Source organism: Oryx dammah, unplaced genomic scaffold, assembly GCF_014754425.2.
Source record: "Oryx dammah isolate SB20612 unplaced genomic scaffold, SCBI_Odam_1.1 HiC_scaffold_1, whole genome shotgun sequence".
Classification (NCBI taxonomy): Eukaryota; Metazoa; Chordata; class Mammalia; order Artiodactyla; family Bovidae; genus Oryx; species Oryx dammah.
Genome location: NW_024070185.1, coordinates 5318490 through 5340425, shown reverse-complemented (window position 1 = coordinate 5340425; position 21936 = coordinate 5318490). Strand labels below are relative to the sequence as shown.

At 44.4% G+C, this 21936-nt stretch overlaps 1 protein-coding gene across 1 annotated transcript in view; it reads right to left on the bottom strand.

Moving 5' to 3' along the window:
• GALNTL6 (polypeptide N-acetylgalactosaminyltransferase like 6) overlaps positions 1-21936 on the bottom strand; it is a 1480702-nt gene that overhangs the window by 32986 nt on the left and 1425780 nt on the right. The window lies entirely within an intron of this gene.

Genomic DNA, 21936 nt, shown 5'->3' with positions numbered 1-21936 from the left:
TTTGACTGGATGAAGATTCTCTACCCCAGGGGTCCCCAACCTCCAGGGTCTAATGCCTGATGATCTGAGGTGGAGCTAATTTAGTAATAATAGAAATATAGTGCACAATAAATGTACTGTGCTTGAATCATCTCCAAACCACCTCCCCACCAGTCTGTGTAAAAACCGTCTTCCACGAAACTGGTGCCAAGAAGTTTGGGGACCACCGCTGTACATCACGTAGAGGGACTTTGAAAAGTTATAGCATGAGAAAAAAAATGACTTAATCATTCTTTGCAAATATTGTAGTAAAGAACTGAACGGACTTTCCTGGTAGCTCAGCTGATAGAGAATCCGCCTGCAAGGCGGGAGACCCTGGTTGGATTCCTGGGTTGGGAAGATCCGCTGGAGAAGGGATAGGCTACCCACGCCAGTATTCTTGAGCTTCCCTGGTGGCTCAGACCGTAAAGAATCCATCTGCAATGGATTGTCAGGAGGGAATCAAGGTTGTGGATACCAGATTCCTTATTCAGGAAATTTGGCCACAGTTGGGGTTCACCCTCTGCTGCTGGACCAGTGCTCTCGTGCGGACAGGGGATGTGAAACCATGGAGGACACGGGGTGACAGTTCTGAACCTGTTTGGCCTACAGACTTCTCCGAGAATCCCAGGAGAGCTATGGACACTGTTGCAAAAACAAAGGAATTGGAAGTGGATACACACAAGCACCTTTGTATTCACTTTTCTGGCTGCCATAGATTCCACATTTGAACCCGGATGATGGAAAATGCGTGCCACCTCCACACACATTCCACAAAGGAATTGCCTCCTCCTTCTTCTTCTTGTTTTTTTTTTGGCTGCGCCACACTCATGGTTGGCTTTCCCAGTGGCTCAGTGATTAAGAATCACTTAATCTCCTGCAAAGCAGGAGACTTGGGTTCCACCCCTGGGTCAGGAAGATCCTCTGGAATGGCAACCCACTCCAGTGTTCTTGCCTGAAGAATCCCTTGGACGGAGGAATCTGGCAGGCTGTAGTCCATAGGGTTGAAAAGCGTTGGAAATGACTGAAGTGGCTTAGCACACATGCGTGCACAGGCAACATGTGGGATCTGAGTTCCCTGGCCGTGGACTGAACCTGAGCCCCTTGCAGCAGAAGCATAGGGTCTTCAGCACTGGACCACCAGGGAAGTCCCACCTGCTTCCTCTTAGTCTCCTGGGAGATCCGGATGGGCAGGACACGAACTTGGCCATGTCCGCGAGTGCCCCAGTCACTCCCAATCCCTTCACCTTTTCTCTACCTCCTCAATCAAGCACCAGGGAGGAATTTCATTGTGGAATTTGGGGAGCCAAGCTTAAAAGAGGCATTTTGGGGGATCAATTCCCAGGTGTGTGATTGAGTTTATTGGGTGAAAGAGAAGCAGCCCGAGGGGTGGAAGTCTGAGCTTGCATCACTCTCTGGGGTCTAGCATCCATCAACGCCCGTCTGATCTCAACCAGGACCAGGCTTTCGGTTTCTTAAAGCTGCTCTGCCAGGGGTTGCGAGACAGAACTCTGGGAAGAGCTGTCTCTCTATTCTTGGCCACCGAACTCACAGCCTCTCTATCCTTAGAGCTCTGCTGTCTGCTCAGTCATGTCCGACTCTTTGCGACCCCATGGACTGTAGCCCACCAGGCTCCTCTGTCCATGGGATTCTCTAGGCAGGAATACTGGGGTGAGTTGCCATGCCCTCCTGCAGGGCATCTTCCCACCCTGCGTCTCCTGCACTGTCAGATGGATTCTTTACCCACTGAGCCATTTGGAAAGCCCAGTGTCAACCGATGGCAAAGGCTCCTTCAGGGCACTCCTGTTTCCATTCCTGAGTCCAGGTGGAGGGAACAGCAGCTGCACGTGGTTTATGGCCACGTGGCTGCAGAGGGACCAGCTGCACGGGCTCTGCTCCTGGGAGAGGAGGACGTGAGGCGAAAAAGGATGTGGGCCACCCAGCGAGGCTGGGCGGTGGATCTGCCCGTCCTGCCCAAAGCTGTCAGAGTGCCTGGTTCTCTTTCTAAATGCTGTGAATGTGAAAGGGCTCTGGCAGGGGGTAGGGGAAACCATTTTCAGAACTCTCAAACATTCTAAACTCTCATCCAAATGGCATCTGTGTAGACACTGGGATAAATGGCTTTGGAAACCAAATTTCAAGTTCCAAGGGCATAATTGTCCACATCTGTGTAAATTTCAGCCGCTCGCTGTGCCGGAGAAGAGCCACCGAGAGTCCAGCACAGGACGAGGTGGGTACCTGCACTCCAGCCTGTCCAGCCACTCTGCTCACGCCCACCTCTTCAATTCACACCCCATCCTCGGCTCACAAACATGGCTCCGTCACAGGGAGCTGGTGAGTAAAATCGCAACAGAACAGACCCTAATGCTTGCTTACACTTTTGAATAAAGTTTTCTTTCTAAGGGAAAGTAGACAAGAAAAGAACACAGATGATTTCAACTTTTCCACCGTGGGCTCATGTATCTGCAGCTAAAGGAAAAGCAGTTCACACAAGCACACACGAACACACACACATACTCATCGAGGATAGGGTCACTGACTCATCTGGGACAGAAAAGGGCATTTTCCTGCTCCGTTCCTCCAACATCCCGCGTGGAGACTCAGCAGGATGAAAATCACCTCAAAGGACCGAGAGACTTGGAGCAGGATTAGAAAGTGAGGCGATCCTTGACTAGGAACGGGGAAGAAACAGGAGAAAAATGGGGCCAAAGGGCCTCGGGACGTGAGACAGGATTACAGAGATCTCCTGGGGGCGAGGATTAGGAGGTCTGGCGGAGAGTGAAGGCTGTCTTAGGTTGGCAGGAGAATGCCGGCTGGAATGGAACCTGGGCTTTCCCTCCCCGACATGGGAGCTTTTAGGAAAGAGGCTCCGGAGAAGGGGCGCGGGGAATAAACATCGAGGTGGCTGGCAAGTGGGGACAGATAATTCAGTTGGTGGTCAAAGAGAGACCAGCTCAGCGAACGCAGGAGTGGGGTTTGCTATCACCCTTCCATAGACTTGGGGTTTTTAAGTAAGAAGTAGGTTCATGATTCATTCAACAAACATTAAATAAGTACCTTGATGTCCCAGGGACTATGCTAGACTTTGTATATTGTGGAAAATAAAAAAGGATTAGTGGATGAAATGGTGAAGATGATGAAAAGGTACAAACTTCCAGTTATAAAATGAAAAAGTTTTGGAAATGTGACCTATAGCCTGGTCACAAAAGCTACCCATTCTGTGTTGTATGTATTAAGACGGTGGGTCTTAAATGCTTGCATTGTAAGAAAATTAGTAATTCCACGGTGACAGATGGTAACTAGACTTATTGTGGTGATTGTTTTGTAATAGGTACAAATATCAAATCATTATGTGGACACCCGGAAGTAAATAGATTATGTTGTTGTTCAGTTGCTCAGTCATGTCTAAGTCTTTGCGACCCCATGGACTGCAGCACACCAGGCTTCCTTATCCTCCTCTCTCTCCCAGAGTTTGCTCAAACTCATGTCCATTGAGTCAGTGATGCTATCCAACCATCTTGTCCTCTGTTGCTCCCTTCTCCTACTGCCCTTGATCTTTCCCAGCATCTCTTCTCCAATGAGTCAGCTCTTTGCAACAGCTTCAGCATCATTCCTTTTAATGAATATTAAGGATTGATTTCCTTTAGGATTGACTGGTTTGATCTTCTTGCTGTCCAAGGGACTCTCAAGAGTCTTCTCTAGCACTACAATTCGAAAGCATCAATTCTTTGGCATTCAGCCTTCCTTATGGTCCAATTCTTACATCGATACATGACTACTGAGAAAACCATAGCCTTGACTATACAGACCTTTGTTGGCAAAGTGATGTCTCTGCTTTTTAGTACACGGACTAGGTTATGGGTCAATTATATCTCAGTTTTAAAAATTCAGAAAAATACATTTGAATTCAAACCCCTCCCCCCAGAAAAGTCTGTCCCCTCCTTTGAAAGCACATCTAGTCCCTTGTCATCCCCAAAGTCCTGATACACCAGGACCAGTGGTTTCTGAGCCTTCTTCTGGCAGGGTATCCTCACTGGGCTGGGTGAGTCTAGGGGAGATGACCCCTGAGGTCATCCCCAGGTGGGGTCAACTGCAGAGACGTCCATAGCTTGACTGATGGGATCCAAAAACTGTTGCTTCGTGATTCTCATTCCTCAGTGATTGACAGCATTTCTTTAAATCCCACGGTCCTGTCTGTGATCATTTATTTTTTTCATTCTCGGAAAGCTGTGATCTTTGGTCTTGAAACTTTTTTCAATTTTACTAGAAAAGTGGGGAAAGGATTTCTCTTCTGAGAGCTCATGAACCTTTTTTTTTTTTTTAAAATTCAGCTTTTGTTGAGGTATAATTGACATATAAAATTAGATATTTACCATATACATTGTGGTGAGTTAATATATGTATACTTTGTGAAATGATTTTTCTCATTAATTAACACAGTCATCACCTCACATATTTATCTTTTTTTTTTTTTTTCCCTGATGAGAACATTTCAGTTCTCCTTGCTTCTTCTTGTTTAGTTGCTCAGTTGTATCTGACTCTTTGCAACCGTATGGACTGTAGCCCTCTACCAGGCTCCTCTGTCTATGGGATTCTCCAGGCAAGAATACTGGAGTGGGTTGCCATTTCCTTCTCCAGGAACATTTCCTGATGCAGGGATTGAACCCATGTCTCCTGCACTGGCAGGTCGATTCTTTACCACTGAACCACATGGGAAGCCTCTCCTTGCTTAGGTAGTGTCAGTTACACAATTTGGGGTCATCAACTACAGTCAGTATGTTTTACATGAGACCCTCAGACTGGGTTTGTCTTATTCCAGCCTTGAACGTGTGCTTCATTCTACTCACAATGAAGCCCAGCACACGTTAGGAGTGACCCAGCAGTTGAATGCTGCTGCTGCTGCTAAGTCACTTCAGTCGTGTCCGACTCTGTGAGACCCCATAGACGGCGGCCCACCAGGCTCCTCTGTCCATGGGATTTTCCAGGCAAGAGTACTGGAGTGGGGTGCCATTGCCTTCTCCGCACCAGTTGAATAGTTACTTCCTCTTGAATCTCTGCTCCCGGACTCACGTGACTGACCTCCCTACACACCTGCCCCAGATTGTTCTCACGTTGAGATCAGAAATCTCCACCTGGATGGCTCATCAAGGGGGCCTTGAGGGGCGTGGCCATCTGCTGGTTGCCCTGGTAACCCCGGAGCAGACCAGGTGTCAGTCCCCCTGTAAGGGGCGGTCTCCCCCAATCCCCAGCCCCACCCCGCCCGCCCTGTCCCGGGGCGGAGGCGGCCGCCCTGTCCTGCCTGCGCTCCACGCCTACAGTGCGGCTGTCTGTTGTCCCGGGACCCTGCTTCAGACAGGTAAGCTCCCCCTTCCACGAACCGCTGATGTCTCTGTCACTGACCCCGGCTCTTCTTCGGTCTTAAAGCTAGGCTTCTGTGTGCAGTCCAACAAATGGCGGAGGCCCCAGGGGACTGAGGAAATGCCCACGAGCTCCAAAATGTTGGGAAATTAGGACGGGGGCTGCAGATTACCGGTGTAATCCCTCTGTGGTCATCCACTGACGCGGTCTTGAAAGCTAGGGCTGAGGGGGGACCCCAGGGTGCCATCCGCTAGTACTGGGGTCCTGTGGTGGCTGTCGATGAGGGCTGGGCACTGCCCAGAGTACAGAGAACCCCTAGACACCCTCAGGCTGTCCTGGAGATTCTGGCCGCCATGACGGTGGGGAAAGCGAAGTTAGTGGACGCACCTCTGGGCTGGCCATGCCTTTTTTTTTTTTTTTTTTTTAATTTTTAAAAACATTTCTTTTAAAACTTTATTTACTTATGGCTGCGCTGGGTCTTCCTTTGCTGCCCGGGCTCTCTCCAGTTGAGACAAGTGGGGGCTGCCCTCTAGATGTGGTGCCAGTGGCTTCTCTCCTGGCAGAACAGGGGCTCCAGGGCACGTGGGTGTCTGTATTTGCGGCTCCCAGACTCTGGAAAACCAGCTCGGTAGTTCTGGTGCACCGGCTTACTTGCTCCGCAGCCTGTGGGATCTTCCCAGATGAGGGATCAAACCTGTGTCTCCTGATGGTGGCAGGCAGATTCTTATCCACTGAGCCACCTGGGAAATCCGATTGCTTTTTTTTTTTTTTAACTTGCTGTGCCAAGTCTTAGTTGCAACATGCAGGATCTAGTTCCCTGACCGGGGATTGAACCTGGGCACCCCCTGCACTGGGAGTGAGGAGTCTTTGCCACTGGACCACCAGGGAAATCCCTGGCCATTGCTTTTTATTTTAAGAATGGCCACAGGTGCTGAGCAAAAGTTAACTTAAATGTGGATTCCTGTTTCTCTGAAAGTGAGGCATATGTATTAATGGTGCTGGGAAAGATTGAGGGCAGGAGGAGAAGGGGGTGACAGAGATGTTTGGATGGTATTACCAACTCAGTGAACACGAGTTTGAGCAAATTCCAGGAGATGGTGAAGGACAGGGAAGCCTGGCATGCTGCAGTCCATGGGGTCACAAAGAATCCGACACGATTTAGCGACTGAACCACAACAAATGTTTTAATATACAGTGGGTGATATTTATTGTTATTACTGTTATTTGTTTAAACTGAACTGGCTATTTAGAAAGTAAAAATAGTACCTGAAAATGGCCCAAATAGGAATCTTTTGACATTCTGAAACTGGTTTTTGCATATGCCCTTAGAGGAAGTTGGCTTTCTGGAAGGAATGGGTGTTTCTCTAAGTGTGCCTTTGAGATGTAAATGATCTACCTGTGCTCTAGGCAACTTTAATTCCTGAGAGTGAAGAAGAAAGAAGAAAACAAACAAACAAAAAAACTCTAGCTGGAAAACTGTGAGATGTCTTTGTCTATAAAGATAAATGCATGTCTACGTGTATAATTATGAGGTATCTCTGCTTCCAAGTGGCATTGCTAAGATTGCTTTGTCTCTGAGCTCTGTTTATTTGCTTGACAGAAATTGCATGCTTACATGAATTCTCAGAAATAGAGTGAATTTCAGAATCATGTGATCAGAAAAATACTCAGTACTGAATTGATATCTGGTATTGAAGCTACTTAAGCTTGTTGGTTTGATTAATATAGACATATCTTTTTCTAGTCATCAGTGTTAACACTTTCGTTCAAATGAAGATTTCCCTGTTCAAATTACTGGGATTATTTCTTTCTCCTGGCTGGGCTCTGATGCAACCACTTCTGAGTAATAGTTGGAGAAGGACCGGATATCACAGGAGCAAAGAGGATGAGGAGGGTTGAGGGTAGAAGTCCCAGGAATGGTTTCTTCTGGAAGCGGTCAAAGGAGGAATAGTCAGGAAAATAAGAGGTAAAACAGAGAGGTTTTCCAGAAGTGGACAGGGCCAGGGGTCAGCAGGGTCAAATTCCTTAGTGAGGTCAAACAGGCAAAGGTCTGGGAGGGGCTGTTGAACTTGGCAGCTAGGAAATTTTCAAGATCAGTAAATGAGGAAAAGGGAGGTCAACCAATGGAAGCTTCTCTTCCAAGAAGCTAGACTTAGATGGGAACGAGAAAAAGCAGAATTAAAACAAAACAACCTTTCAGGGTGAGTAGACTTGAGTATGCTAAGTCATTTCAGTCATGTCCAACTCTGTGCGACCCCAGATACGGCAGCCCACCAGGCTCCCCTGTCCCTGGGATTCTCCAGGCAAGAACACTGGAGTGGGTTGCCATTTCCTTCTCCAATGCATGAAAGTGAAAAGTGAAAGTGAATTCGCTTAGTCGTGTCTGACTCCTAGCGACCCTATGGACTACCAGGCTACCAGGACTACCCCAGGACTACCAGCCTACCAGGCTCCTCCATCAATGGGATTTTCCAGGCAAGAGTACTGGAGTGGGTTGCCATTGCCTTCTCCAAGACTTGAGTATAGAAATATATATAAGCCCTGCCCCAGTTCATCTGAGATGGGTTAAAAAAGTGAGGTGCTTTTAGAAATTAAAAGTGGCAGATGGTGGGAAGGGATAAAATAGGATTGGGATTAAAATATACACACTGCTTCCTTGGTGGCTCAGACAGTAAAGAATCTGCCTGCAATGTGGGTTCAATCCATGGGCTGGGAAGATCCCCTGGAGAAGGGAATGGCAACCCACTCTTGCCTGGAATATCCTGTAGACAGAGGAGCCTCGTGGGCTACAATGCAGGAGTTAGACGTGACTTAGTGACTTCATTTTGATTTTAGAAATTAAAAATGGCAGATGGTGGGGAGGGATAAAATAGGAGTTTGGGATTAAAATGTACATATTACTATGTATTGAAGAGATAATCAACAAGGACCAATTGTATAGCACAGGGAAAACTCTACTCAATATCTTATAATATCCTATAATGAAAAGAATCTGAAAGAGTGTGTGTGTGTGTGTGTGTGTATATATGAGAAGTGGGAATACATGTGTGTATATATATCTGAATCACCTTGCAGTACACCTGAAACTAATACAATATTGTCAATAAACTACACTCCAACACGACATTTTAGAAAACAGCTTATAAATTCAAAGCACTGATGAAGCCCTCATTATCCTTCTAGGACCTTCGTTGTGGAAGGTTCTGCCTCGTGGTCACGACACCATTTATGCTCTCGAAGATCATCCCCCACTAATTGCTCTATGCCAGTGGCATCCAGTAGCTGCTGGCAGAGATGACTCTCGTCTTTCCTAGAAATTAAGTCCACAGAGATTATCTTCCCATTGCACACACATTTTCCTCTTTTGAATTCACCATAAATGTAATTGCTTTGGCATCTCTCTCGTGCCCTGGGACCTACTAGAACCACTCGCTTCAGAAGCCTAGCTTACATTACACAAGGAATTGAAGAGCCCACGGACAAACACCACCATAGGGCTTTCAGATTTAATGTATGTGCTCTGCTCCGAATAGTCTATTTCTAAAACTGTGTCTTGCCACTTGAAGTGAGGGACTGTGACTGTTGTTTGTGAAATATACCTAGTGTCAGAACTTTCAGATGAAGGGTTAGTTGCCAAAAATGATTCGATTTGCACAAATAGATGAGGAAAATTTGTGTAAATAAGTCACTTCTAATTAAGCAACTTTGTCGGATAGAAGGAAAAGAAATGAAAATACCTATACTTCATACTGGGCTTCCCTGGTGGCTGAGTGGTAAAGAATCTGCCTGCCAATGCAGGAGCCACGGGTTTCACCCCTGATTTGGGAAGATCCCTTGGAGAAGCAAATGGCAACCCAATTCCATGTTCTTGTCTGGAGAATCCCATGGACAGAGGAGCCTGGCAGACAACAGCCCATGGGATCGCAAAGAGTCAGATATGACTGAAGCAACTTAGCACACACCAGTCTTCTTGCCTGGAAAATACCATGGACAGAGGAGCCTGGCGGGCTACAGTCCACGGGGTCACAAAGAGTTGGACACAACTTCACGACTAAACAACAATACTCTATCCTGAATTGGGAGCTTTCACAACTATCATTTCACTTCATCTGCACCCTTGCCGTGCAGTGTGTGTGTTTCCAGTTGCTACTGAGACTCTGGGAAACTACATGGTTTGTCCAAGATGATGCAACAGGTAGATGGCAAGCAGGATTGGTACCCCCATCTCTGATCCCTAGATCCTTGCTCTGCACCATGCAATGGGGATGGAGAGAATTAATTCACCAGAACAGTGCAGTTTGGGGTGGTACGTTGGTGGTAAATGCTTTACTGAGCCCAAGGGATGCATGGAGATGAGAGATGGTTGTGAACCCTTGGGTGTAGAAGAGAGCTCCATCCTGGGTGGGGTTGGAGTCTGACCAAGGTAGAGAGGCTGAAGCAGGGTCAGCAATAAGACCCCTGTAACGAATGCTTGGTTAAAGTGCTGGCAGCCCAGGGATGGACGAGTGACCATTAAATCATCTGGGCCCGGGGCCGAAGGGGACAGCTGTTGGCCCGAGATGCCTGGACCCTGGGCAGGGGTTGGGGGGCTTCGGGAATCAGAGGAGTCACAGATTATGGGGAGGAAGCATTTCCTGACCTCTGCACGAGACTCTAGATTTCAAACCTAGATTCTTAAAATATAACATTTTCCAAAAAGAAAACTTAGAAAGCTGCAGAACTGTGGTGACTTTATTCTGACCTACACCGTCAATGAGGAAATACCTCCTTTTGTATCCAGTGAAGCTGGGTGTATCCTTTGTAAAGCAGAGAAGATGGAACAATTTTGATCTTTCGAATAGGCAGAATATAACTTAGAACTGTTAGTAACTGATTTTTTTTTTTTTGTAGTTTGGATTTTTTTTAGGTTTCGGTATTGTCATTTCACAAAGTCAAGGAAGGAATGAGTTCAGTCCACATCCTCTTGGGTGTATTGTTGGTAAGCGAGTGACCTGCTGGCTTGGTTGAGCAAGGGTTTCTGAGAGCTCAGGTGACAATTATTTGCATTTTGATGTGAGTTATGCACACAGGTGTGATTAAACAAAAGCACAGTCCATGTACGCCAGGAATGTGAAGGCAGACTTTTTGTTAACGTCTAAAGAATAGCTTAGAAGATGAAAGGACTCACGTGTGCCCTGGTTTTCTCCCTGCAATATACAAAACTCAGATGAGTAAATTAAAGCTGAACAGAAAGATGGGAAATGAGACTTGAAAATTTTTTTGAAGAGTTCAAGACTTTCTGCAGGAAAACTCAGGCTTCCCAGGTGGCTCAATGATAAAGAATCTGCCTACCAGTGCAAGAGCCACAGGCCAATCACTGGGTCAGGAAGATCCCCTGGAAAAGGAAGTGGCAACCCACTCAGTATTCTTGCCTGGAGAATCCCATGGACACAGGAGCCTGTCAGGCTACAATCCATGGGGTCACAAAGAGTCAGATACAGCAACTAAATAACAACAAGGAGTCACTTAGGAGATGAACAGATTCTCTTGTGCCCCAGTTTTCTCCCTGCAATATACAAAACTCAGAAGAGTAAATTAAAGCTCCATAGGAGGAGAGGAAATGAGACCTGAAGGAAAATTTTACAGGGAGAGTTCAAGACTATCTACAGGAAAACTTGCCTAAAGATCTGAAAGTCAGCAGGGAGTAAGAGTATTCTGCAGGGAGAAGGAGTCTGCAGGAAGACCACTTCCCACGCTGTCAGCCGCACCCTCTGTGCCTGTGTTGAGGGGCTTCTGAGCGGAGATGCTGAATTGAAGGCAGTGCCTTCTGGAGAAGGTGGTTTGTGTGCCCTGGAGGCGTCATGGCCCCGTGTCAGCTGAGACTGTGGGAGGAAACTGCAGACTGGTTATCACCATGCCTGCTGCATCGCCACTCGGAACGCACACAGGGCCATCTCTCCAGACCTGGCCCCGTTGCATGCCTCATTTTTTAACTAATCCCTTGACATTTCACATCCCTGTTGTTTCCCCTGGAGTGATATTCTGCTAATAAAAACACTCCCATCAAGGCTGCTTTCATCTGTGAACTGCCAGTAAATCTCAGATTTGCTTCAACTCTGTTGTAATCTTGAAAATCCACTTTCAACATGATTCTTGAGAATCCAGGTCACTGTAGGCAGTGAAAATAAAACAAGTTTTTAGTGCTTGAGAAATGACTCATGGAGCATGGTGTCTAGATAAAACAATTCTTCCTTTGAATTCAGTTCAGATCGTGGAAATGTGGACAGGTTTAAAAGCTTGTTTAATAAAGGGATGCTAGGCTTTTGTGTAAAATTCAGTACCATTAGTTAATGAAAATCTGCAATCAAGAATCATAAGGTTGATTCTGAGAAGTGCGTGTCCTGCTGAATTGGACAGGATTAAAGCAAAGTCCTTGAGATGTATGGACATCTGTGGGCTATTAAAGTTCTCCAGGGAAGTACATTCTTTTGAACTCATTCTTGAGTTTAACAGTCATCCTTCCAAGGGAGGTCGGCAAATTATCTTTATTTTCAAGTAAGATAATTCAAGGTCTGAGCTTTCTACTGTAAATTTCATCACTGTTAAACACACCATAGTAAAAGAGGTGACTTGGAGAACTACCATACGATCCAGCAATCCTACTACTGGGCATATACCCAGAGAACACCATAACTCAAGAAGACACATGTAGACCAGTGTTCATTGCAGCACTGTTTACAATAGCCAGGACATGGAAGTAATCTGTCTTTCAACAGAGGAATGGATAAAGAAGATGTACTATATAAACAAAATGGAATCTTATTCAGCCATAAAAAGAAATGAAATTGTGCATTTGCAGAGACAGGGATGAACCTGGAAACTGTCATATAGAGTGAAGTAATCAGAAAAAAACAAATATTGCATATTGACACATACATGTGGAATCTAGAAAAAAGGTCTGTGTGCGTGCTAAGTTGCTTCAGTCGTATCCGACTCTTTGTGACCCTGTGGACTGCAGCCTGTCAGGCTCCTCTGTCCATGGGATTCTTCAGGCAAGAGTACTGCAGTGGGTTGCCCTGCCATCCTCCAGGGGATCTTTTCGACCCAGGGATTGAATCTCTGTCTCTTAGGTTTCCTGCATTGGCAGGCAGGTTCTTTACCACTAGCCCCACCTAGGAAGCCCAGAAAAATGATACAGAGGGTCTTCTTTGCAAAGAAGAGATAGACACACAGACATAGAGAATAAACATATGGAAACCAAGAGGGGAAGGAGGGAGTTGGGGCGAATTGAACAGTTGGGATTGACACATATACACGGTTGACACTGTGTATAAAATGGATAATTAATGGGAACCTACTGTATAGCACAGGAAACTCCTCCTCCTCCTCACCTCCTGACACAAAACCAAACAGATGAGGAGCAGAAATAGTGAGCTTTGGAGGTCTAGCCTTAAAATTTTGTGTCACACTGACCAGTATTCCACCTCTGTGTCCTGTATCAAGAGAAATTCATGCAAAACCAGTAGGGAAAACTGATTAATATTTCCCAGGAAAAAAGCAAATATTTTCCTTTTAAACCAGTGATAACAGAAATCCCACACTGGGCCACCATCTCATGCAACAATCAATGCAACAATCTCAGAATGCTTGGATGTTCCAGTCAGCTTTCTGAGCAAGCATCTCACACTGGTTCCTAACTTGATCATGTTGGATAGTCTTCCTCCTCACAATTTTCTTAACTGTGTGTGTGTTGTAAGTTGCGTCAGTTGTGTCCGACTCTTTGCGACCCCATGGCCTGCAGCCCACCAGGCTCCTCTGTCCATAGGATTCTCCAGGCAAAAATACTGGAGTGGGTTGCTACGCCCTCCTCCAGGGGATCTTCCTGACCCAGGGGTCACACCTGAGCCTCTTATATCTCCCGCATTGGCAGGTAGGTGGGTTCTTTATTACTAGCACCACCCGTGAAGCCCAACTTAACTGTGATGTAGTTAATCACAACAGACTCAATGGAGAGATAGTTCACAGAACGAGCTAATCTGAGTTTGATGAGATTATTATTGAAATGATGGGTGTCAAAAGCTGACTATTATCCTTTCTCTGGAAGAAAGTGAAACTTTATTTCTCCCTGGACATAAAGCAGAACAGAACAACAAAACTATGCAGAACAAAATAAAAGAGGTCTTAAAGACAGCCTGCAGAAGTCTGGTTCCAGTCTAGTGAGTCTGGGTCCATGTACACCTTAAACAGCTGGTCCAGGCAAGTTCACATGGAAGTTCAGCAAACCCGCCTAGTTTTAGGTGGCTTTGAGAGATCAAGGGCTAGCTTCTGTGTCTTGCAGGAGCCTGCAGTATTCCCTCAAGCCAGTGACCCTGGGGAGAAGCTATGCATTCAGCATCTCCAACTCCAACATCTGGCCTAGTTTTTGGTGTTTAATGAATTCACCAGCGGGGCTACCATAGCAAAATACCACCCACGGGGTGGTTTAAGGGAGTCCCAGATGACTCAGATTGTAAAGAAGCTGCCTGCAGTGCAGGAGACCCAGGTTCGACCCCTGGGTCATGAAGATCCCCTGGGGAACGGAAAGCCTACCCACTTCAGTATCCTTGCCTTGAGAATTCCAAGGACAGAGGAGGCTGGGGGCTACAGTCCAGGGGGTCGCAAAAAAGTCAGACACATCTGAGCATGCACTCAAGTCCTGACTCCTCTCGTTGCTGGAATTAGGTCACAGGTGAAGCTCCAGTGATGACTTTTTGAGCCACAGGTGGCCCTCCAGCTGAATGAGACACTTACTTGTTTTATATTTTTAAGCCTGGTCTTAATCTTATCATTCAAGGCTGTTAATATCACTTTATGTAAGTGATACTAAACCCTTTTTGGAATCTGGTGAAAGCCATGGGCTCTCCAGAAAAATGTACACATACATAAAGTATTCTCACTTTGTATCTGTGTTGGCCCATAAAGACTGTTTCACATGTTTATTACATACAACTTCCCCCCCAACCCCAACACATAGACACATGGAAACTTAGACTTTGCTCTCTGGAATTCAGGATCTGAAAATTTCCCTGTACCCATGGGCACTGGTAGACAAGAAAATGACTATGAGACCACTCTCTTGAACCACTGCCTTGTATATGACTTAGGTCCTGCATTGCCTTTGCCATCTATTTGTTATGCAAGCAGTTTTCATTGCAGTAAATAACAGCCAGCATTTCACTAAGAGCATGCTGTTGGCCCTAGGCTAGGTGCTTTTTGTGGATTATTTCATTTTATCATCAAAACTACTCTGTGAAGGAGGTATGGTTGCATTTCTATTTTGCAGGGAGGAAACCAAGCTGTGTTAGTTTGCTGCAGCTGCTGTAACAAATTACCACAAATTTGGTAGCTTAAAGCACTGAAATGCGGTCTCTCAGAGTTTTGGAGGCTAGAAGTTAAAAATCAAGGTGTCAGCTGGGTTGTGCTCCCTCCAAAGGCTTGAGGGGAAATATCATTCCTTGCTTCTCCAAGCTTCTGGTAGATCCCAGCATTCCTTAGTGTGTGCCTACTCATCCTATCTCTGTATGGCCTTCCCCTCTCTTCTCTTCCCTTCCCCATTCCTCTGTGTGTCTCTTCTAAGGACACTTGCCACTGGATTTAGGCTCCACTCAGATAGTCTAGTGGAGAAGGAAATGGCAACCTACTCCAGTATTCTTGCCTGGAGAATCCCATGGGCAAAGGAGCCTGAGAGGGTACAGTCCATGGGGTCACAAGAGTCTGACAAGACTTAGTGACTAAAGCAACCAACCAACAGATAGTCTAGAATGATCTCATCTTGAGATCCTTAACTTAATTCCATCCACAAAGACCCTTTTCCCAAATACTATCACGTTCATAGGCTCAGGAATTAGTATCTGGACATATCTTTCTGCTGGCCAGCATTTACCCTGTTAAACAAGGCATAGCTAGGTTACAGTAAGTCTGTGGTGGACTTGGGATTCCAACTTTGATTTGAGGGCCCTGAGAAGCTATGAAAGCCCCACTCTTGCTAGTTGTAGACTTCCGCACCTCCCCTTAGCTTACTCTAGTTCAAGGGACAGTTGCACCATGCGCTGATAGGCCATTTAGCAGTTCCCCTTTAGCGTATACACACAAAATAATCGATAGCAAAGACTTGAACAGGTGTTTGTACACCCATGTTCATAGCAACATTATTTGAATAGCTAAAATGTGGAAACAACCCAAAGTTGCATTAATGGATGAATGGATAAACAAAATGTGATATATATGTACAATGTACAAATGTGATATATATATATATATACACACAATGGAGTATTATCTTGCTTTAAAAAGATGAAATTCTGATACATGCCTTAACATGAATGAATCTTGAAGACATTATACTAAGTGAAAAAAGCCAGTTCCTGAAAGGACAGACACTGTAGGGTTCCGAACTTCTGAATTGCATGGAACAGTCAAATCCATAGAAACAAGGAGCAAAATAGAAGTTACCAGGGGCTGGGGAGGCAGGAATGTGGAGCTGTTTAACTGGGACAGAGTTTCAGGTTGGGATGATGGAAAAGTTCTGGAGATGGTGGTGATAATTACACAACACTGTGAATGTATTTAATGCCACTGACCTGTTTATTTAAAAATACCTATAAAGGTAAATTTTATATGCATATTTCACAGTAATAAAAAAGGACAGTGCTTCCTTGATGGTGATTGGGGAATTTGCTTTGGCTGTTTGTAAAGCCACGAAAGAAAAGAAGCCAAGTGCAAAGGGTCTGGACATAACGGCAGGTCATGTGAGGCAGCACGGCATTCCTTTGCTTTGGGGTGGATATTGGAAGAGGCTTGTGCTTAGTAGGATGTCTGAATGAATACACTTTTCTCAGTGTATTTAGAACTCACTCTATCACGCACCGACAACATATTTCACCTCCACTTTGTTGTTGTTCAATTGCTAAGTCACGTCCAATTCTTTGCGACCACATGGACTGCAGCATGGCAAGTTTCTCTGTCCTTCACCATCTCCTGGAGCTTGCTCAAACTCATGTCCATTGAGTCGGTGATGCCATCCAACCATCTCATCCTCTGATGCTTCTTTCTCCTTCTGCCCTCAATCTTTCCCAGCATCAGGATCTTTTCCAGTGAGTTGGCTCTTCAAATCAGGGGGTGACAGTATTGGAACTTCAGCATCAGCCCTTCCAATGAATATTCAGGACTGATTTCCTCTAGGACTGATTGATTTGACCTCCTTGCAGTCCAAAGGACTCTCAAGAGTCTTCTCTAGCACCACAGTTTGAAAGCATTAATTCTTTGGTGCTCAGCCTTTATGGTCCAACTCTCACATCCATACATGACTACTGGAAAAACCATAGCTTTGACTATGTGGACCTTTGTCGGTTAAGTGGTATCTCTGCTTTTTAATACACAATCTAGGTTTGTCATAGCTTTTATTCCAAAGAGCAAGTGATTTTTAATTTCATGGCTGCAGTCACTGTCTGCAGTGACTGCACCTCCACTTACTCATACGAAAAAAGTTACAAGGAGATATAGCATGATCTCTTCTTGTGTGAAGGCACATAATTGTTTCAGGAGAGAGCTGTCTGGAAATCCCCCCAAAGGACCAGGATTCCTTCCGGTTGCAAGGAGAAAACTAAAAACAGCTGAAGGAAGTTTCAAGGGATAAGCATTTTGATTTTTATCTTCCCTTCTCTAATCCTGCTTTATCTGAGACTAACTAGTTAGTCTATCTAGACTATCTAACTACTAACTATCTACTAACTACTACTAACTAACTAGACTATCTAACTACCTCTTCCAATCCATACTATTATCTTTAGAGACTAATCAAGATTGTTTTCTTAATGAATAGCTCAAGTAGTCATGGCCAAGCTTTCTACCTCTAGTGCTTGGGTTTTGTAACCAAGCAGGACAACTCAAGGGGTTTCCTAAAACCAGAGAAAACATACTAGTAAGCTATAAGCGGGGAGGGTGGTGGGGGGGCTTCCTTGGTGGCTCAGATGGTAAAGAATCCACCTGCAGTACGGGAGACCCAGGTTCAATCCCTGGGTCAGGAAGATCCCCTGGAGGAGGAAATGGCAACCCACTCCGGCATTCTTCCCTGGGAAATCCCATGGACAGAGAGGAACCTGGTGGGCTACAGACTATGGGGTCATATGACTGAGCAACTAACACACACACACAACAAGCTAGAAGAGGCAAAGTCTGCTTCTAAATTTGTAAGTGATTTTATAATTCATTTGCAGAGAAAGAGGAAATAAAGTGAGTCCTTGAACAGTGGAAGACTCTTGCCTTTTTCTGCTCAACATAACCCAGGTGTAGACTCAGTATGAACTTGAACTTCCCCCCACCAGGTACCCATTCAGAAAGTCAGGGTTGGGTCTGACACTGTCTAAAGAAACTGCTCTTTCCATATTCAGTTTTCTTTGTTTTATATAGTTGGCATCTTCTATCCCAAACATTTCCTGACAATTAGATCTTTTAGGGGAGACAAATCTGATTACCTTCAGGAGAAAATATTCGCTCAGTTCACTTTGGCATGAAAGAGAATTAAATGTAATTTTCCCTTTTAGATATGAGAATTAGATTTTTAAGTACCAAAAAACTATAGCACATGTGGAATAATTATCTTTGGGTTATTCTGCATTCCTTTGGCTTTGAGATGGCCAGACTGTTAGACTCCTGTTACTGTACCATAAACTTGGATGTGCAGATACTGTGGGTACCACCGCTACTGCCTGAGCAGACAGGTGGCTTCTGTTGCTCACTTTCTATAGGCCAGACCTTGAGATGAGAGCTTTACATGCATTGTTACAGTTAATACTCAACTCGCTCTGGAACGTAGGCACTACTGTTCTCATTTTACTACTGTGGAACCTGAGAGATTAAAGTAACTCGCTGGATTCTAGCATATCCCATAATGTTGGAGATGGAAGTTGAACAGAGGTGCGTGGGAGTTCAGCAGCACCCAGGGCATGTTCTGAACTTTTAGAACAATGATTGTTTGCTATTATTCTCATATTTGTCACGACTTTGCACATGGAGCTTTTTTGTGCGGCAGAGTCGGGTTTGCAGAATAGACAAATGGGGAAAGCTAAGGGGTATTTAGCACTTTGTTAATTCCCGTGTTTTCACTGGGAAGCTGCTATACTGTGGGATTTTCTTGTCTCATTTGTATGCACTTAGGTAGCCTGTGAGTCTAAGGGGGTGTGTTGGGTTTGTTATTTTGGGGGGTGCAGAGGCTTGTCCTTGGGAATACTGAGTAGCAACAATTCTGTCATGACCTTTGTGGATTGGGGAGAAACAGTCTCATTTTTGTTCTGAACTGCGGGAAGGATTTCAAGAACTTTAGGATTTAGTCTGCATGCTGCGGGTGTGCTGTTTATCCCTCAGAATGATAAAAACAGCTCACCCTCATTATGGTCACTAGTCCTTACGACACATGAGAGCAAACTCAGAACCCTAACTAACTGTCTCCTGTGCTCACAATCCATCCGCTGTGATGGCTGCGGGGCTTGGCCCATTAACACTGAGGAGTGACGCCAGAGGCATGAAAGTGCACGCTTGATGGGTCCAATGAAAGCTATGTAAGGGCTCCAGGGAGGCAGGGTGGCCAGCAGAAGTCCACAGTCACCCACTCAGTGGATCAGCACAAAAAAGAATGTGTTGGTCTCGGTGAGGCCTTTTTCTGTTTTTAAGTAAGTTCGTCTGTATTGTTTCTTTTTAGATTCCACATGTAAGGGAGGTCATATGGTATTTCTTCTTCTCTCTCTGACTTTCTTCAAATGAACCTATGGCTGCCAGGAGCAACGTTTCTGGATCTTCAAAGAGGAGGGTCAGTTTAATCCATCTAGCCTTTTCCTTAGGCCGGCACCCTGCAAACCTTTCCCCGAGAACCAGGCTGATGGTAGGTGCTTCTGTGTGGGGAATCAACAGCCTCAGACTGAAGTACAGCATCTTCTTGAAGAATAACTTTCATTTAAGCAACTGTTCTGTATTGTGCATTCTATTCTCTAAGAGGCCATTTCGTATCGATGCTGTTTTTCATGGTGTTATTTTCCTCCCAGCCTTTAAACCTGATGCTGCGGGGAGACGCGCAGTGCTTTTCCATGGCTCTGGCTGCTGTGGGCACAGGGCTGAGTGCTGCCAGCTGTGCCCTGGACAAGCCCTGCCTCTGCATCACAGAACACGGGCAGTTACGTGACTTCTGTGTCTCAGTGCTTTTTAGGTCTGTCATCTTTGTCTCCTTTGTGTGTGTGTGTGCGTGTGTGTGTGCCATGCTCCGTCATGTTTGACTCTTTGTGACCCCAGGGACTGTAGCCCACCAGGCTCCTCTGTCCATGTGATTTCCCAGGCAAGAATACTGGAGTGGGTTGCCTTTCCCTTCTCCAAGGATTCTTCCTGACCTAAGGATTGAACCCGAGTCTCCTGCATTGCAGGCAGATTCTTTACCGTCTGAGTCCCCCTCCTTTATTTCCTCTGAATAGGATTATTTTGACCCAGATTGCTACATGGTGATTTTGGTTGTGGAAGCTAGCATCTCCTGTAAACATGGTGATTTTTTTTCCCCCTCATTCTTCCTTTTAAAATCAGTGTGGTCTCTGTGCTATCTAGTTAAATGATGGATAACTAGACTCTATGTTTCATGTATGTTTGGAGGACTAAACTATCTAGAGTAAGCATTTTGAAAACATGAACTATTCTTTGAAGTTTACTAATCATAACATGATTTTGAAAGACAATTGTATGTTACTGATAAGAAAGAAGGAGTTCTCTAGACAACTAATGTAAGTGGTCCAACATTTAGAAATGAGAGAGAGATTCTGGCAGACAAAAAGGTGACATTTACCAAGAAAGATCTTTGACTTAGCTGTTGAAAGCCTCAATAAAGTTAAAAGATAGAAAAAACACAGAGAGTAATAATAGAGAAGAAAGCATTTAAATGAGAAATTAGTATCAAAATGAGAAATTAATGTCAAGGGTACTTAAGAAAACCCCATGTATTTGGAAATTAAATGTCCACTTTTAAATGATGGGTGTATCTAAGAAGCCATAACAAGGAAAATCAGAAAATATAATTTTCTAATTATAACAGAATAAAAATGAAAAGAGAATTTATCAGAATTTGTTGCATGCAACTGAAGCTGCTCAGTGTGATTAAATGCAATGTGAAATCTTCAATAAGGTATGAAAACAAATTTGAACAAATAATGGACACTAGCAAAATCTGTACTTTAGTTAATAATACCATGGGGCTTCCCTGGTGGCTCAGATGGTACAGAATCTGACTGCAATGAAGGAGACCCAGGTTTGATCCCTGTGTCTATCACATATTAATTTCCTGTTTTTTTTTTTTTTTTTTTTTAAACAATGTAGCATTTCTTTATATCCTCAGAACTGGACTAGAAGTTTCAAGCCTCAGGCAAAATTTTTTTTCTGTCTCCTGGTTTATAGTCTATGGGAATTTGAAGGGAATTTGTGTCCTGCTGTTGTGTGAAAATTGTGTAAATCTTAATTATGTTAAGCTGGTTCATAGTGCTTTTCGGGTCAAGTATATCCGTATACTTTTCTGTATATTCATTCTATTAATTTTTAATAGTTTGATATTGAAACTGCAACTAAAAATCTTAATTTACTTAAAAATAATTGTAATATATAGTGGGAGTATATATAACTTTGTTCTGTATTCTCCAAGTCTTCTGTAAGTGTGCTATCATACCTCCATAAATTAAAAAAAATAAGGGGAAAAAAAACAGTACTTGAGGAGAGGTGGGGGAGAAGGACTGGGAGGTTGGGATTAGCAGATGCAAACTATTACATATAGGATGGATAAACAACAAGGTCCTACTGTACAGCACAGGGACCTATGTTCAATATCCTGTGACAAACCATAATGGAAACGAATGTATTAAAAAAGAATGTATATATGTGTATAACTGAGTCACTTTGCTGTACAGCAGAGACTGGCACAGCATTGCAGATCAACTATACTTCAAAAATAAATTCTCCTCCCCCCAAAGATGCCATCTCCTCATATATTTATGGTGTCTTCTTTCATGCTAGTCTACACCAGTTCTCAGACAGAGCTAATAAATATCCTAAATATAAAACCTGAGTAAAATATTACATTATTGAGGCATTATGCCATTCAAACATGAGAGATATGATGATGATTCCAATATAACGATTTTAGCTCCAGGGTACAAATAAAATAAAATGCTGATGACTAGCTGTGACTACACTGTCACCAACATGTAGCTATTTCCCTATTGTTCTGTGTTCCCACAACCCTTCAAAGCCAGTGCATTAAAAAATCTTATTATGAAAATTTCTATATACCAATCACGGATATTTGTAAACTGTCGGCATCTTGCCATACTTGTTCATCTTCCCAACCTGCTCCTGCTGTTGCTGAATAATTTTCTATGTATCTTGTCATTTCACCCCTAAATGGTTTAGCAATCTTCTCTAGGAGAAAAAGAGAGAGAAAAGAGCAAGAGAGACAGAGAGAGAAACATTTCCCCACATAGCCACAAATTAACAATAATTAGTGTCATCAATACATAACCCAGA